Source organism: Triticum aestivum, chromosome 3D (genome assembly GCF_018294505.1).
Source record: "Triticum aestivum cultivar Chinese Spring chromosome 3D, IWGSC CS RefSeq v2.1, whole genome shotgun sequence".
Taxonomy (NCBI): Eukaryota; Viridiplantae; Streptophyta; class Magnoliopsida; order Poales; family Poaceae; genus Triticum; species Triticum aestivum.
The window spans coordinates 343,025,319-343,043,057 of NC_057802.1; the positions used below are offsets into that span (position 1 = coordinate 343,025,319).

The 17,739-nt window shown below is 47.5% G+C and overlaps 1 pseudogene; it reads left to right on the forward strand.

Moving 5' to 3' along the window:
• LOC123074615 (uncharacterized) overlaps positions 1 to 16,311 on the forward strand; it is a 59,016-nt pseudogene extending 42,705 nt beyond the window's left edge.
• The last annotated feature ends 1,428 nt before the right edge of the window (positions 16,312 to 17,739 follow it).

Consider the following 17,739-nt stretch of genomic DNA (forward strand, 5'->3'; position numbering starts at 1 on the left):
TATGGTAAGCCAGTGTGTTTTAGTACATGTAAAATGTAATGCGTGTGGGCTGCTTTCTTGGCTTGTGCCCTCAACCTGTAATCCTACAGAATTACAAATAGTTCAGTTGTCCGCTTTGCTGTATTGCTTGATTCGAATGTTTGTTTGTTACTTGTTAGGCTATACCTGAGTTGGCCAATATGTCAGCAGTGCATGTTGTACTATCGTAAAGAAATGCATGCCTAGTTCATTTGAGTCCTTAACTTTTCTCTGAACTTCATCACAAGACTGTCTTTGTAGTTTATATGAGGCCACACTGTTAAGTGCTTTCTCAGATTATTTGCACTGCTTAGATGCCTTGGCAACTTCAATATAGCAGTGGTACACTCCCTTTCAACTAGGGATGTCAACTAGGTCCTGTTTAATCCCGATTAAAATCCACTAGTGGTATGATAGTTCAAAAGAGTTTTTGTTTTTTGAGGAAAATGAACTAGGGAGCTAGCAAAAACTAACTAGATGGGACTGGCGGATGTCGTTTATTTGCCACTTACATCCCTTGTTTCATCTTACCATTTTAATTTCTTTTCGGCTGATGCTGCTTTGAACCATTTAAATATAGCTTGCCATGCTCGGCAATAATTCGTATGTCATTTACCATGTAAGCTTACTACCTGGATCATGCGATAACTATCTCTTACTTATGTCCAGCGGAAACCTTTCAGGATGCCGTTCACACTAGGACACAATGCACAACCCCAGAATATATTTGTGGAAGCAGTGCGCCATCCATGTTACCAGATGGTAGCAGTTCAGAGGCAACACCGCCGGAGAGCAGTGTGAGCACATATATTATAGTTCTTGAGGATCTACTAGAGGCAGAAAGAGATGGTGTGGCTGCCATGAATGAGGTAATCTTGATCTTGAGGCTGAAAATTATGCAATTAGCTGCACACATTATGCAAGCAACCCAAGAATTGGAGGAAGTAAGAATGCTGCATTTGAAGACGGAGGAGGTCCTGTTGTTTCTGCTATCTGAAGCCGAGGGTAATCCCAATTCTTCTTTAGATACCAGTTGAAATTGTCAATAGATTATTGTACTTGCATGTTGTGTCATGTCTCTGAATGGATTATGTTGTAAGACCCCCTATGTTGTCCATTTGTTGTAATGATCCAAAATTTTTAGGCGAGGTAATCCTCAGTACTTGTATGATTGACATAAGGTGAACTATTTTTCGTGGGAGAATATTGTATTGGATGAAATAACTGTTTGACTCAAAGTGTATCCAACCTACTGAATTTGAAGATCACGGCGTTTCTAAATCATAATCATATATAAAGGTGGAATAAATCTTTGTGTGGTTTTGAAGAAATAAATAACAAAACGTAGAATTATCGGTGGATATTCGTAATCGAATACAAATTGGATTTGAATTTAGTTGCCAGGGCCCAGGGAAAACGTGAATGCTAATTCTCCCAAGTTTTGGACGAAGCGACTAAACACCCACTATCATTTGTGGGCTGCCCGAAGCAAGTATTTGCAAGATGGAAATTACTGTCTTTGTGGGCTGCCCGAAGCAAGTATTTGCAAGATGGAAATTACTGTCTACCCCTGACACTTTGACATCCTTATCTACCGGATTTACACTCCTGTCAATAGGGGTAGACTAGTAAATTCAATCAGATGTGACACGGCCGCCTCTGAGCCCATTCCGACACAGTGGGCTCCAAACGTGGGCGGCAAAACACATTTGATTCAAGCTCGTCCGAAAGACATGTGTCTCTCCCTCCATTTCCCCATTCATAAACGGTGGGCGGCAAAAAAACTCTCCTCGCCCGAAATCGATGTAGGCAAATATTTTAAATTGGGTAGATGTGTAACTTCCCTCAGACATGACACAACCGCCCTACCTGTCAGCCCCGTTCATACACCGTGGGCGGAAAAACAGCCTCTCCTCGCCCGAAATCGCTACCGGCAAATATTTGGGAGATGCGAGATTACCATCCTATCCCCAACCAACGTGATGTCCGAAATTTTAAACGGGGGATAAGTTCGTAACTTTCCCACATTTCAGACAAACGCGTCCCAAAGTTTGAGATCCCCCTCCCCTCCATTTCCCCATTCATACACCGTCGGTGCCACAACAACCTCCCCACTGCGGCCAGCCTCCTCCGTCCGCCACCCCATCCTCCACCTTGCCGGAGCCGCTACCCCGTCGTCCACTGCAAGAGATGGACGTCTCTCATCCATGGCGCCAGACCAGGATCCTTTCATCGCGTCATCTCGCTTCATTGGCGCCGTCGTCCACCTTGTCGTTGCCGCTCCTACGACCGCCTCGTCCACGGCAACATGATTTATCCCCCGACCCGGTCGTCTGCCGTCTAAAGTCTTCTTCCCCGCCACCGACAGCCATCGCACCCGCAACACCCTCAACGTATCAGCAGGGGCCTACACGGCATCGTAAGAGAGGTGGTACTGTTCCATATGTGCTTAAGTAATTGATCTCACCCAAAAAATAGATTGTAAATTGTTTACTGTACTTTTCTTGTCCGTACCAAATCGTAGTGGCTAGTTGAAAGCAAACATTGGTTGCGAAGTAGCTTTGTCCGGTTTGCACCTTCAGATCCGCCATGGCACGGTCACTATACTCGTAAACCTTATGGTTTTCCCCCTTTATATTCACTACCATCATCGTAGGTGCTTCGTGTCGTGCTAGCATTGCTCCTCAAGACCTCAACCCATCAAGCAAAACAACATGCCAATCATAATTCCAAAGCTTAGGTGTTGAAATACGAATCTGATATGATGCTCATATTACTAAAACAGAGAACGTTTAATTGGTCACCTAATGTTCCTATATTCGTGTCGAAAAGCATGTGCGCCACCCACTGGTCCAGCTAGTTCCACTTTCCTGATTTTACTATTGATGCTTAGGGTTTTCCCCTTTTATCTACTCTACTATGATCTGCATAGGTGCTTTCTGTCGTACTAGCATGATTCCACCCTTCAAGCTAAACAACACATGGCTTAGTTGTTCAAATATGATTGTGATATGATACTGATATTAGTTAACAAACACAATTAATTGGTTAGCTAAAGGTCCCACTTGAGTTTCCAAATGCATGTTGCGACATATAGAGAGACAACAGAATTGCATTTCTTTGTCACTTGTTGACTGTACTTTCTTGTCCTTACTAAATCGTAGTTGTTATTCCAAAGCAAAGATCGATTGCTAACTACCCTTTGCGCAGTTTGCAGCTTCAGATATGCCATCCCACTGCCACGGTCAACACTATACTCATCATGCTTACGGTTTCCCCATTTTATGATGACCACGATCAGCCTACGTGGTTCGTGTCGTAATTGCACTGCTCCACCCATCGAGCTAAACAAGCTTAGTTGTACAAATTCAAATATGATATTATGCTGATATTAGTAAAACTGAGAGATGTTTAATTGGTTAGCTAAATGTTCCTACTTTAGTTTCGAAATGTATGTGAGCCACATATGGAGAGACCAGAAGGAATACTATTTCTCTATGCGCTCTGGTTCATCATGGGTGGGCAACCGACATTGTATAGAAAGACTTGTAGTATCTTCAATCTGCTTGCTCCTTTTCTCTTCTTTAAGATGATCCTCTTCTCTTCTTTAATAAGTATGTTCCTTGTTGGGAAGAGTAGCAGAGAAATTTAAGGTCAACTGGTGAGGTCAAGTTGTTCTCCCTTAGTATATTTTGAATCTGTCAGGTCAGATCGACTTGTTCTTCTTTACTATATGTTGAAGCTGTCATCTGCGAAGTGTCATCACTTCTGGAGCTCTCATATTTTGAGTAGTAGGCCACATTATATTAATGCACACATCAAGTTACAACATGCATGGCATCTCTCAGAAGAATTGCAGAGATAGCACAAAGGGGTTTATAGGGAGGCAGTATTGGATTAGAATCACTTCTGCATTACAAAGATAATCTCACTTGTTTTTATGTTTTCATGGATGTCAGGTACTGAACATTATCAAAATGAATATGAGAATGGGCGCACGAGAGGAATATTGTGGAACAATCCACTGGCTAACAAACTTGGCATGGTGGAGGATGGCCCATCTTATTCACCCGTCAAGGTGCTTGCTCTAACTTGGCAAGGTTGTATTGGTCACATATATTTTGCATCTGACCTCTTGCATTACTTCTACTTTGTTACACCATCTGCTTAGTTTAAGCATTATATACGAGTATATGCCATACCTATCCATTTTCTGTACCTATTCCATGTGTCGTCATACTATGTTTTTCCAGTCAAATGTTGTTCTTTCGTAATAGATGTCCAAAAGCAAGAGAGTGAGTGCAGATCCTCAAGGAGTACAAACTAGGTATTTGGAAAAGGTAGTGATAGCTGATAAATCAGCAGCCACAGAAAACACAGGCCCAAATGTACCACACTCTACCCCTACTCCACTTGCCAAACCCCTATTAGAACTGCTGACAGCCCAGCGTTAGGTACTGTCTATGATATCAATTCAAAATTTGAACTCCTAAATTTCTGCATGTGCCTTACCTTCTCGCTTGTATGAAAACTAATTTCAGATGAAGCTCCTCATTCAAAGGATCATAGAATCTCACAACAATACTGGGTTCTGCATTGCTCTTGTCAGTACCTCTTGCCCTCTGTCAGCATACGTACACTCATTGCTGTTTGATTATGTAGCATCACTGTAAATGTTCGCTTCTTTATCCTCCCTTTGCTTGGAATTATAAGATCTATATTTACTCTTAGATAAATGTAGAATTAACACAATGGTTATGAATTTTTGGATTGCTCATGTATGTACCTATTGTCATGTACTCCCTCTATATCGAATTAATTGTTGATTAATTGGATGTCTTTAGAACTTAATAGTGCTAGATACATCCATTTGATCTGTCGGCATCCTGGGAACGGGGGTCCCCAGACTTTCCTACCTGCGGCCCACGGCGTGGCTATGCTAGCAGGCCTGTACGACCCATCTTCATCAACAAGGCATTCAAGACTCTCGCGAGGGGCCAAGCCTCGCGAGGCGGACGACGCAAGACCTCCTCAGGAGCGGCCTCGCCAGGCAGGCTCGCGAGGGGCGGAGAGGTCAAGGCAAGGCAAACCTCGCGAGGTTCTCGTGGCGTGAGCCATGACGATCGAGACCAGGCGGGCGCCAGCGCGCGCAGCATCCTTGTTTCCCCTTTGGTGCTAAGGCGGCAAGCGCAGTCGTGGAGTATCGAGGCATCAAGCAAAGGTTTCCATATCGGTGCAACGAGACCAAGACCAGCAGGACGGCAAGACGGAGGTCACCATGGAGCCTAAGCCGGCGTCACCACCAGAGCCTTTTGCGGGCGAAGACTGCTTTTGTCAGGATAAGCTGTACTACCTGTCCCCTATCAAATTGGCCGTTGTTGGCTCCCTTCCCGCTCAATATTTGGGGAGAGGACCAGGGCCTCTATAAATAGGACGAGCCACCACAGTAGAAAGCAGCGAAGCCTGAGCTGATCGAATCCACACACACACAAGTTCGCCAAGCACAAGAACACCTCAACCTCAGGAGGCTTTTCTTCCCCATGTACTGTGCATCATCAGCCCAAGAGGCAATCCACCACCACCACAGTGGAGTAGGGTATTACACCACAATGGTGGCCCGAACCAGTATCAATCTTGTGTCCCTTGTGTTGTGAGTTTGTCGAGTTCGTTCTTAAGATCTTAGTAAGTTAGGACATGGATCGGTAGGGGGAGAACTTCGCGCGCACCCCAGTGTTCGAACCTTAAGGGTTTTGCCGGAACCCGTGATCCGACATTTGGCGCGCCGGGTAGGGGTGCGCCGTAGCCTCCTTCTGCCAATCTACGCTCTGCCACCACCGCGCTCCGCCCTCATGGCCGGCGCCCCGCTGCGGGCTCCGACGGCCGGCGCCGGCGACCAGGCCAGGGGGCTCCGAGCCCTGGCCCCCGCCTTGCGGCGGGTGCAGTGGACACCCAAGTTCAAGCCGGAGATGCCGCCGCGCTACGACGGTGCGGCGGACCCGTCGGCTTTCCTGCTGGCATACGAGGAGGACGTCCTCGAGGCCCGGGGCGACGACAAGGTCATGGCCAACTGGTTTCCCATGGCCCTCACCGACGCGCCGCGTGCCTAGCTGCTCGACCTCCCCGGATCCACGGTGGCATCTTGGGAGGACCTGCGCGACCTCTTCACTGCGCGCTACGCGGCACCGGCGCACCACGCGGTCGTGACCCTACTAGGCGGCTCTCAAGCACCGCCTTCAGATCGCCATGTCAAGCCATTCCTTCGCCAGATCGGTGCCGCTTCCAAGCGCTCGGGGGCTCCACCGGGCTGGGCTGCGCCCAAGGCTGACCTCACCTTCGATTCAGAAGACCACCCCGTCACCACCGCCCGCTTGGGTATGCTCCCGATGCTCTGCACGCCCACCATCTGCAACGTGGCCATCACCAAGACCCTCATCGACGGTGGCGCCGACCTCAACGTGCTCTCCGTGGAGGCCTTCAGCCTTCTTCACGTACCGCTCGAGCGGCTCAGCCTCAGTAAGCCTTTCTCAGGAGTTGGTGGCGGCACCGCCCACTCCCTAGGGCAGATCCGCCTCCTCGTCAACTTCGACATGCGCAACAACTACCGCACCGAGCTGGTCGACTTCGACATCGCCCGCATCAGCCTCCCGTACAACGCCATCCTTGGGTACCCGGCTCTGGCCCAGTTCATGGCAGCAACCCACCCGGCATACAACCTCATGAAGATGCCTGGAAGCAAGGGTGTCCTCACTATCAAGGGGGACACCAAGGAGGCTGTGGCGGCGCTCAAACTTGCCTTCAAGAACGCCGCGGCGGCGCAGCCTGTCGGCACGGGCGCCCCCGAGGCCAAGGAGGCCGCACCAACCAAGAAGAAGCAGTTGTTCACCCAAGACAAGGCGGAAACCAAGCAGGTGTCGGTCGACGAAGACGGATCCTCGGGAGCTGCCTTTACCATAGGTGCCGACCTCGACCCAGGCCAAGAGGAAGCGTTGGTGAAGTTCTTGCGCGCAAACAAGGAAATATTCGCATGGGAGCCCAAGCAGCTGGTGGGGGTCCCGAGAGAAGTGATTCAACATCACTTGAGGGTGTGCCCCAATGTACGCCCGGTGAAGCAGGGGGCGAGACGGCAGTCCACGGAGAAGCAGGCCTTCATCGTCCAAGAGACCCGCAAGTTGGAGGCTGCGGGTACCATTCGCGAGGTTTGGTACCCCGAATGGCTGGCGAACCCCGTCGTTGTGCCGAAGGAAGGTGGGAAGGAGTGAATGTGCATCGACTTCACGAACCTCAACAAGGCCTGCTCCCAAGATCCGTTCCCGCTCCCACGCATCGACCAGATCGTCGACTCTACTACCGAGTGCGACCTGCTGTGCTTCCTGGATGCATTCTCAGGGTATCACCAGATCAAGATGGCGGTAGAAGATGTAGAGAAGACAGCCTTCCTGAGCCCATGCGGGGTGTACTGCCACACTTGCATGCCCTTCGGGCTGCGTAACGCGGGCGTGACTTTTCAGCGGCTGATGCACATCGCCTTAGGGCGACAACTCGGGAGGAACGCGGAGGCCTACGTCGACGACATTGTGGTAAAATCTCAGGAGGCGAGAACCTTGATCGAGGATCTTGAGGAGACCTTCGCGAGTCTTGAAGGAAATATGCCCTAGAGGCAATAATAAAGTATTATATATTTCCTTATATCATGAGAAATGTTTATTATTCATGCTAGAATTGTATTAACCGGAAACATAATACATGTGTGAATACATAGACAAACAGAGTGTCACTAGTATGCCTCTACTTGACTAGCTCATTAATCAAAGATGGTTATGTTTCCTAGCCATAGACATGAGTTGTCATTTGATTAACGGGATCACCTCATTATGAGAATGACGTGATTGACATGACCCATTACGTTAGCTTAGCACCCGATCGTTTACTATGTTGCTATTGCTTTCTTCATGACTTATACATGTTCCTATGACTATGAGATTATGCAACTCCCGTTTACCGGAGGAACACTTTGTGTGCTACCAAACGTCACAACGTAACTGGGTGATTATAAAGGTGCTCTACAGGTGTCTCCAAAGGTACTTGTTGGGTTGGCGTATTTCGAGATTAGGATTTGTCACTCCGATTGTCGGAGAGGTATCTCTGGGCCCACTCGGTAATGACCATCACTATAAGCCTTGCAAGCATTGTGACTAATGAGTTAGTTGCGGGATGATGTATTACGGAACGAGTAAAGAGACTTGCCAGTAACGAGATTGAACTAGGTATCGAGATACCGACGATCGAATCTCGGGCAAGTAACATACCGATGACAAAGGGAACAACGTATGTTGTTATGCGGTCTGACCGATAAAGATTTTCGTGGAATATGTGGGAGCCAATATGGGCATCCAGGTCCCTCTATTGGTTATTGACCGGAGAGGTGTCTCGGTCATGTCTACATAGTTCTCGAACCCAAAGGGTCCGCACGCTTAAAGTTACGATGATAGTTATATTATGAGTTTATATGTTTTGATGTACCGAAGGTTGTTCGGAGTCCCGGATGTGATCACGGACATGACAAAGAGTCTCGAAATGGTCGAGACATAAAGATTGATATATTGGACGACTATATTCGGACACCGGAAGTGTTTCGGAGAAGTTTCGGATTAAACCGGAGTGCCGGAGGGTTACCGGAACCCCCCGGGGAAGTATTGGGCCTTAGTGGGCCTTGAGGGGAGAGAGAGGGCAGCAGCCAGGAGGTGGCGCGCCCCCTCCCAGGAGGAGTCCTAGTTGGACTAGGAGAGGGGGGCGCGGCCCCCTTTCCCTCTCCCTCTCCCTCTCTTTCCTTCCCCCCTCTTTTCCTAGTAGGACTAGGAAAGGGGAGTCCTACTCCTACTAGGAGGACTCCCCCCTCTCCTTGGCACGCCCAATGGCAGCCGGCCTCCCCCTTGCTCCTTTATATACGGGGGCAGGGGGGCACCTCTAGACACACTTGATATACGATATTTTAGCCGTGTGCGGTGCCCCCCTCCACCATATTACACCTCGATAATACCGTTGCGGAGCTTAGGCGAAGCCCTGCGTCGGTGGAACATCATCATCATCACCACGCCGTCATGCTGACGAAACTCTCCCTCAACACTCGGCTGGATCGGAGTTCGAGGGACGTCATCGAGCTGAACGTGTGTAGAACTTGGAGGTGCCGTGCGTTCGGTACTTGATCGGTCGGATCGTGAAGACGTACGACTACATCAACCGCGTTGTGATAACGCTTCCGCTGTCGGTCTACGAGGGTACGTGGACAACACTCTCCCCTCTCGTTGGTATGCATCACCATGATCTTGCGTGTGCGTAGGAATTTTTTTGAAATTACTACGTTCCCCAACAGTGGCATCCGAGCCTGGTTTTATGCGTTGATGCTATGCACGAGTAGAACACAAGTGAGTTGTGGGCGATATAAGTCATACTGCTTACCAGCATGTCATACTTTGGTTCAGCGGTATTGTGAGATGAAGCGGCTCGGACTGACATTATGCGTACGCTTACGCGAGACTGGTTTCACCGTTGCGAGCACTCGTTGCTTAAAGGTGACTGGCGGGTGTCTGTCTCTCTCACTTTAGTTGAACCGAGTGTGGCTACGCCCGGTCCTTGCGAAGGTTAAAACAACACCAACTTTACAAACTATCGTTGTGGTTTTGATGCGTAGGTAATAACGGTTCTTGCTAAGCCCGTAGCAGCCACGTAAAACTTGCAACGACAAAGTAGAGGACGTCTAACTTGTTTTTGCAGGGCATGTTGTGATGTGATATGGTCAAGACATGATGTGATATAATTTGTTGTATGAGATGATCATGTTTCGTAACCGAGTTATCGGCAACTAGCAGGAGCCATATGGTTGTCGCTTTATTGTATGAGATGCAATCGCCATGTAATAGTTTTACTTTATCACTAAGCAGTAGCGATAGTCATAAAAGCAATAAGTTGGCGAGACGACAACGATACTACGATGGAGATCAAGGTGTCGCGCCGGTGACGATGGTGATCATGACGGTGCTTCGGAGATGGAGATCACAAGCACGGTGCTTCGGAGATGGAGATCACAAGCACAAGATGATGATGGCCATATCATATCACTTATATTGATTGCATGTGATGTTAATCCTTTATGCATCTTATCTTGCTTTGATTGACGGTAGCATTATAAGATGATCTCTCACTAAAATTTCAAGATAAAAGTGTTCTCCCTGAGTATGCACCATTGCGAAAGTTCTTCGTGCTGAGACACCACGTGATGATCGGGTGTGATAGGCTCTACGTTCAAATACAACGGGTGCAAAACAGTTGCACACGCGGAATACTCAGGTTAAACTTGACGAGCCTAGCATATGCACATATGGCCTCGGAACACAGAGACCGAAAGGTCGAGCGTGAATCATATAGTAGATATGATCAACATAGTGATGTTCACCATTGAAACTACTCCATCTCACGTGATGATCGGACATGGTTTAGTTGATTTGGATCACGTAATCACTTAGATGATTAGAGGGATATCTATCTAAGTGGGAGTTCTTAAGTAATATGATTAATTGAACTTAAATTTATCATGAACTTAGTACCTGTAGTATCTTGCTTGTCTATGTTAATTGTAGATAAATGGCCCGTGCTGTTGTTCCGTTGAATTTTAATGCGTTCCTTGAGAAAGCTAAGTTGAAAGATGATGGTAGCAATTACACAGACTGGGTCTGTAACTTGAGGATTATCCTCATTGCTGCACAGAAGAATTACGTCCTGGAAGCACCGCTAGGTGCCATGCCTCCTGCAAGAGCTACGCCAGAAGTTATGAACATCTGGCAGAGCAAAGCTGATGACTACTCAATAGTTCAGTGTGCCATGCTTTACGGCTTAGAACCGGGTCTTCAACGACGTTTTGAACGTCATGGAGCATATGAGATGTTCCAGGAGTTGAAGTTAATATTTCAAGCAAATGCCCGAATTGAGAGATATGAAGTCTCCAATAAGTTCTATAGCTGCAAGATGGAAGAGAGTAGTTCTGTCAGTGAGCATATACTCAGAATGTCTGGGTATAATAATCACTTGATTCAACTGGGAGTTCAACTTCTGGATGATTGCATCATTGACAGAATTCTTCAATCACTGCCACCAAGCTACAAGAGCTTCGTGATGAACTATAACATGCAAGGGATGGATAAGACAATTCCCGAGCTCTTTGCAATGCCAAAGGCAGCGGAGGTAGAAATCAAAAAGGAGCATCAAGTGTTGATGGTCAGTAAAACCACTAGTTTCAAGAAAAAGGGCAAAGGGAAGAAGAAAGGGAACTTCAAGAAGAACAGCAAGCAAGTTGCTGTTCAGGAGAAGAAATCCAAGTCTGGACCTAAGCCTGAAACTGAGTGCTTCTACGGTAAGTAGGCTGGTCACTGGAAGCGGAACTGCCCCAAGTATTTGGCGGATAAGAAGGATGGCAAGGTTAACAAAGGTATATGTGATATACATGTTATTGATGTGTACCTTACTAATACTCGCAGTAGCACCTGGGTATTTGATACTGGTTCTGTTGCTAATATTTGCAACTCGAAACAGGGGCTACGGATTAAGCGAAGATTGGCTAAGGATGAGGTGACGATGCGCGTGGGAAATGGTTCCAAAGTCGATGTGATCGCCGTCGGCACGCTACCTCTACATCTACCTTCGGGATTAGTTTTAGACCTAAATAATTGTTATTTGGTGCGAGCGTTGAGCATGAACATTATATCTGGATCTTGTTTAATGCGAGACAGTTATTCATTTAAATCAGAGAATAATGGTTGTTCTATTTATATGAATAATATCTTTTATGGTCATGCACCCTTGAAGAGTGGTCTATTTTTAATGAATCTCGATAGTAGTGATACACATATTCATAATGTCGAAGCCAAAAGATGCAGAGTTGATAATGACAGTGCAACTTATTTGTGGCACTGCCGTTTGGGTCATATCGGTGTAAAACGCATGAAGAAACTCCATACCGATAGAATTTTGGAATCACTTGATTTTGAATCACTTGGTACTTGCGAACCGTGCCTTATGGGCAAGATGACCAAAACACCGTTCTCCGGAACTATGGAGAGAGCAACAGATTTGTTGGAAATCATACATACAGATGTATGTGGTCCGATGAATATTGAGGCTCGTGGCGGATATCGTTATTTTCTCACCTTCACAGATGATTTAAGCAGATATGGGTATATCTACTTAATGAAACATAAGTCTGAAACATTTGAAAAGTTCAAAGAATTTCAGAGTGAAGTTGAAAATCATCGTAACAAGAAAATAAAATTCCTACGATCTGATCGTGGAGGAGAATATTTGAGTTACGAGTTTGGCCTACATTTGAAACAATGCGGAATAGTTTCGCAACTCACGCCACCCGGAACACCACAGCATAATGGTGTGTCCGAACGTCGTAATCATACTTTATTAGATATGGTGCGATCTATGATGTCTCTTACTGATTTACCGCTATCGTTTTGGGGTTATGCTTTAGAGACGACTGCATTCACTCTAAATAGGACACCATCGAAATCCGTTGAGACGACGCCTTTTGAACTATGGTTTGGCAAGAAACCAAAGTTGTCGTATCTTAAAGTTTGGGGTTGCGATGCTTATGTGGAGAAACTTCAACCTGATAAGCTCGAACCTAAATCGGAGAAATGTGTCTTCATAGGATACCCAAAGGAGACTGTTGGGTACACCTTCTATCACAAATCCGGAGGCAAGATATTTGTTGCTAAGAATGGATCCTTTCTAGAGAAGGAGTTTCTCTCGAAAGATGTGAGTGGGAGGAAAGTAGAACTTGATGAGGTAACTGTACCTGCTCCCTTATTGGAAAGTAGATCATCGCAGAAATCAGTTTCTGCGACACCTACACCAATTAGTGAGGAAGTTAATGATAATGATCATGAAACTTCAGATCAAGTTATTACTGAACTTCGTAGGTCAACTAGATCAAGATCCGCACCAGAGTGGTACGGCAATCCTGTTCTGGAGGTCATGTTACTAGACCATGATGAACCTACGAACTATGAAGAAGCGATGGTGAGCCCAGATTCCGCAAAATGGCTTGAAGCCATGAAATCCGAGATGGGATCCATGTATGAGAACAAAGTATGGACTTTGGTTGACTTGCCCGATGGTCGGCAAGCCATTGAAAATAAATGGATCTTCAAGAAGAAGACTGACGCTGATGGTAATGTTACTGTCTATAAAGCTCGACTTGTTGCGAAAGGTTTTCTACAAGTTCAAGGGATTGACTACGATGAGACCTTCTCACCCGTAGCGATGCTTAAGTATGTTCGAATCATGTTAGCAATTGCCGCATTTTATGAGTATGAAATTTGGCAAAGGGATGTCAAAACTGCATTCCTGAATAGATTTCTGGAAGAAGAGTTGTATGTGATGCAACCGGAAGGTTTTGTCGATCCAAAGGGAGCTAACAAAGTGTGCAAGCTCCAGCGATCCATTTATGGACTGGTGCAAGCCTCTCGGAGTTGGAATAAACGCTTTGATAGTGTGATCAAAGCATTTGGTTTTATACAGACTTTTGGAGAAGTCTGTATTTACAAGAAAGTGAGTGGGAGCTCGATAGCATTTCTGATATTATATGTGGATGACATATTACTGATTGGAAATGATATAGAATTTCTGGATAGCATAAAGGGATACTTGAATAAGAGTTTTCAATGAAAGACCTCGGTGAAGCTGCATATATATTAGGCATTAAGATCTATAGAGATAGATCAAGACGCTTAATTGGACTTTCACAAAGCACATACCTTGACAAAGTTTTGAAGAAGTTCAAAATGGATCAAGCAAAGAAAGGGTTCTTGCCTGTACTACAAGGTGTGAGATTGAGTAAGACTCAATGCCCGACCACTGCAGAAGATAGAGAGAAGATGAAAGATGTTCCCTATGCTTCAGCCATAGGCTCTATCATGTATGCAATGCTGTGTACCAGACCTGATGTGTCCCTTGCTATAAGTTTAGCAGGGAGGTACCAAAGTAATCCAGGAGTGGATCACTGGACAGCGGTCAAGAACATCCTGAAATACCTGAAAAGGACTAAGGATATGTTTCTCGTTTATGGAGGGGACAAAGAGCTCATCGTAAGGGGTTACGTTGATGCAAACTTTGACACTGATCCGGACGATTCGAAATCGCAAACCGGATACGTATTTACATTGAACGGTGGAGCTGTCAGTTGGTGCAGTTCTAAGCAAAGTGTCGTGGCGGGATCTACGTGTGAAGCGGAATACATAGCTGCTTCAGAAGCAGCAAATGAAGGAGTCTGGATGAAGGAGTTCATATCCGATCTAGGTGTCATACCTAGTACATCGGGACCAATGAAAATCTTTTGTGACAATACTGGTGCAATTGCCTTAGCAAAGGAATCCAGATTTCACAAGAGAACCAAGCACATCAGAAGACGCTTCAATTCCATCCGGGATTTAGTCCAGGTGGGAGACATAGAAATTTGCAAGATACATACGGATCTGAATGTTGCAGACCCGTTGACTAAGCCGCTTCCACGAGCAAAACATGATCAGCACCAAGACTCCATGGGTGTAAGAATCATTACTATGTAATCTAGATTATTGACTCTAGTGCAAGTGGGAGACTGAAGGAAATATGCCCTAGAGGCAATAATAAAGTATTATATATTTCCTTATATCATGAGAAATGTTTATTATTCATGCTAGAATTGTATTAACCGGAAACATAATACATGTGTGAATACATAGACAAACAGAGTGTCACTAGTATGCCTCTACTTGACTAGCTCATTAATCAAAGATGGTTATGTTTCCTAGACATAGACATGAGTTGTCATTTGATTAACGGGATCACCTCATTAGGAGAATGACGTGATTGACATGACCCATTACGTTAGCTTAGCACCCGATCGTTTAGTATGTTGCTATTGCTTTCTTCATGACTTATACATGTTCCTATGACTATGAGATTATGCAACTCCCGTTTACCGGAGGAACACTTTGTGTGCTACCAAACGTCACAACGTAACTGGGTGATTATAAAGGTGCTCTACAGGTGTCTCCAAAGGTACTTGTTGGGTTGGCGTATTTCGAGATTAGGATTTGTCACTCCGATTGTCGGAGAGGTATCTCTGGGCCCACTCGGTAATGACCATCACTATAAGCCTTGCAAGCATTGTGACTAATGAGTTAGTTGCGGGATGATGTATTACGGAACGAGTAAAGAGACTTGCCAGTAACGAGATTGAACTAGGTATCGAGATACCGACGATCGAATCTCGGGCAAGTAACATACCGATGACAAAGGGAACAACGTATGTTGTTATGCGGTCTGACCGATAAAGATCTTCGTAGAATATGTGGGAGCCAATATGGGCATCCAGGTCCCTCTATTGGTTATTGGCCGGAGAGGTGTCTCGGTCATGTCTACATAGTTCTCGAACCCAAAGGGTCCGCACGCTTAAAGTTACGATGATAGTTATATTATGAGTTTATATGTTTTGATGTACCGAAGGTTGTTCGGAGTCCCGGATGTGATCACGGACATGACGAGGAGTCTCGAAATGGTCGAGACATAAAGATTGATATATTGGACGACTATATTCGGACACCGGAAGTGTTCCGGAGAAGTTTCGGATTAAACCGGAGTGCCGGAGGGTTACCGGAACCCCCCGGGGAAGTATTGGGCCTTAGTGGGCCTTGAGGGGAGAGAGAGGGCAGCAGCCAGGAGGTGGCGCGCCCCCTCCCAGGAGGAGTCCTAGTTGGACTAGGAGAGGGGGGCGCAGCCCCCTTTCCCTCTCCCTCTCCCTCTCTTTCCTTCCCCCCCTCTTTTCCTAGTAGGACTAGGAAAGGGGAGTCCTACTCCTACTAGGAGGAGGACTCCCCCCTCTCCTTGGCGCGCCCAAAGGCAGCCGGCCTCCCCCTTGCTCCTTTATATACGGGGGCAGGGGGGCACCTCTAGACACACTTGATATACGATATTTTAGCCGTGTGCGGTGCCCCCCTCCACCATATTACACCTCGATAATACCGTTGCGGAGCTTAGGCGAAGCCCTGCGTCGGTGGAACATCATCATCGTCACCACGCCGTCGTGCTGATGAAACTCTCCCTCAACACTCGGCTGGATCGGAGTTCGAGGGACGTCATCGAGCTGAACGTGTGTAGAACTTGGAGGTGCCGTGCGTTCGGTACTTGATCGGTCGGATCGTGAAGACGTACGACTACATCAACCGCGTTGTGATAACGCTTCCGCTGTCGGTCTACGAGGGTACGTGGACAACACTCTCCCCTCTGGTTGCTATGCATCACCATGATCTTGCGTGTGCGTAGGAAATTTTTTGAAATTACTACGTTCCCCAACAAGTCTACGCTAGGTGAACTTGCGACTTAACCCAGAGAAGTGTGTGTTTGGTGTCCCTTCTGCAAGCTGTTGGGTTTGCTCGTATCACACGGAGGGATCGAGGCACACCCAGAAAAGATCAAGGCCATCGAAGACATGAGCCCACCTCAGACCCTCAAGGAAATGCAGAAGCTGGCTGGACGGGTGACTGCGTTGGGGCGCTTCATCTCCAAGCTGGGAGAGCGTGCCCTCCCTTTCTTCAAGCTGATGAAGAAGAAGGGCCCGTTCGAGTGGACCCCGGAGGCCGACCAAGCTTTTCAAGACCTCAAGAGATACCTGACCAGCCCTCCAGTGATAGTGGCGCCGCGGCCTCTCGAGCCCCTAGTGCTTTATCTCGCCGCCACTCCGTACTCAGCCAGCGCAGCTCTAGTGGCGGTTCGGGAAGAACACCAAGCCAAAGGCGCGTCACGCCGAGCTGCAACCGGACTGACGCAAGGTCGGGAAGACACCGCAAGAGCCGTAGCGGCATCGGCAGAGGACCAAGCTCAGCAGGACGACACCGTCAAGGTCCCGGCAAGCGATCAAGCGTCAAAGGTCCCACTACCTCGCGAGACACCCCAACTCCTGCAGGACACGAGCCTCACCGACACACCGGTTCTCGTCGAGCACCCGGTGTATTTCGTCGGCATGGTGTTGCGGGACGCAAGGGCACGGTACCCTATGCCCCAGAAGCTTTTGCTCGCACTCTTGGTGGCCTCACGGAAGTGCGGCACTACTTCCAGGGCCACCCCATCAAGGTCATCTCGGCCTACCCATTGGAGAGAGTGCTCAGGAGCCCCAACTCAGCTGGAAGGGTCACTGAGTGGAACATCGAGCTGCAGGCATTCCAGTTGGAGTTTAGCACCACCAGGGTCATCAAGGGAGCTGCACTCGCTAATTTCGTGGCAGAATGGATGGATGCCCAGACACTGGAAGTAGGCGAGGACCTGTCCACCTCGCCGGGAAGTGAGGCGCCCGACGGCTGGGTCATGTATTTCGATGGGGCCTTCGCGCTCCAGGGCGCGGGGGCTGGAGTAGTACTCGTCTCGCCCACTCAAGACAAGCTCTACTACGTCGTGCAACTCTAGTTTCAGCAGGGCGAGAAGGTCTCCAACAACATCGAAGAATACTAAGGCCTCATAGCTGGCCTGAAAGCTGCGGCAGCTCTGGGGGTGAAGCGCCTCACCGTCAGGGGCGACTCGCAGCTTCTCATCAACTTCTCCAACAAGGTATACGAGTCGAGGGACGAGCACATGGAGGCATACCTCACGGAAGTGCGCAAGATGGAGAAGCAGTTCCTGGGCCTGGAA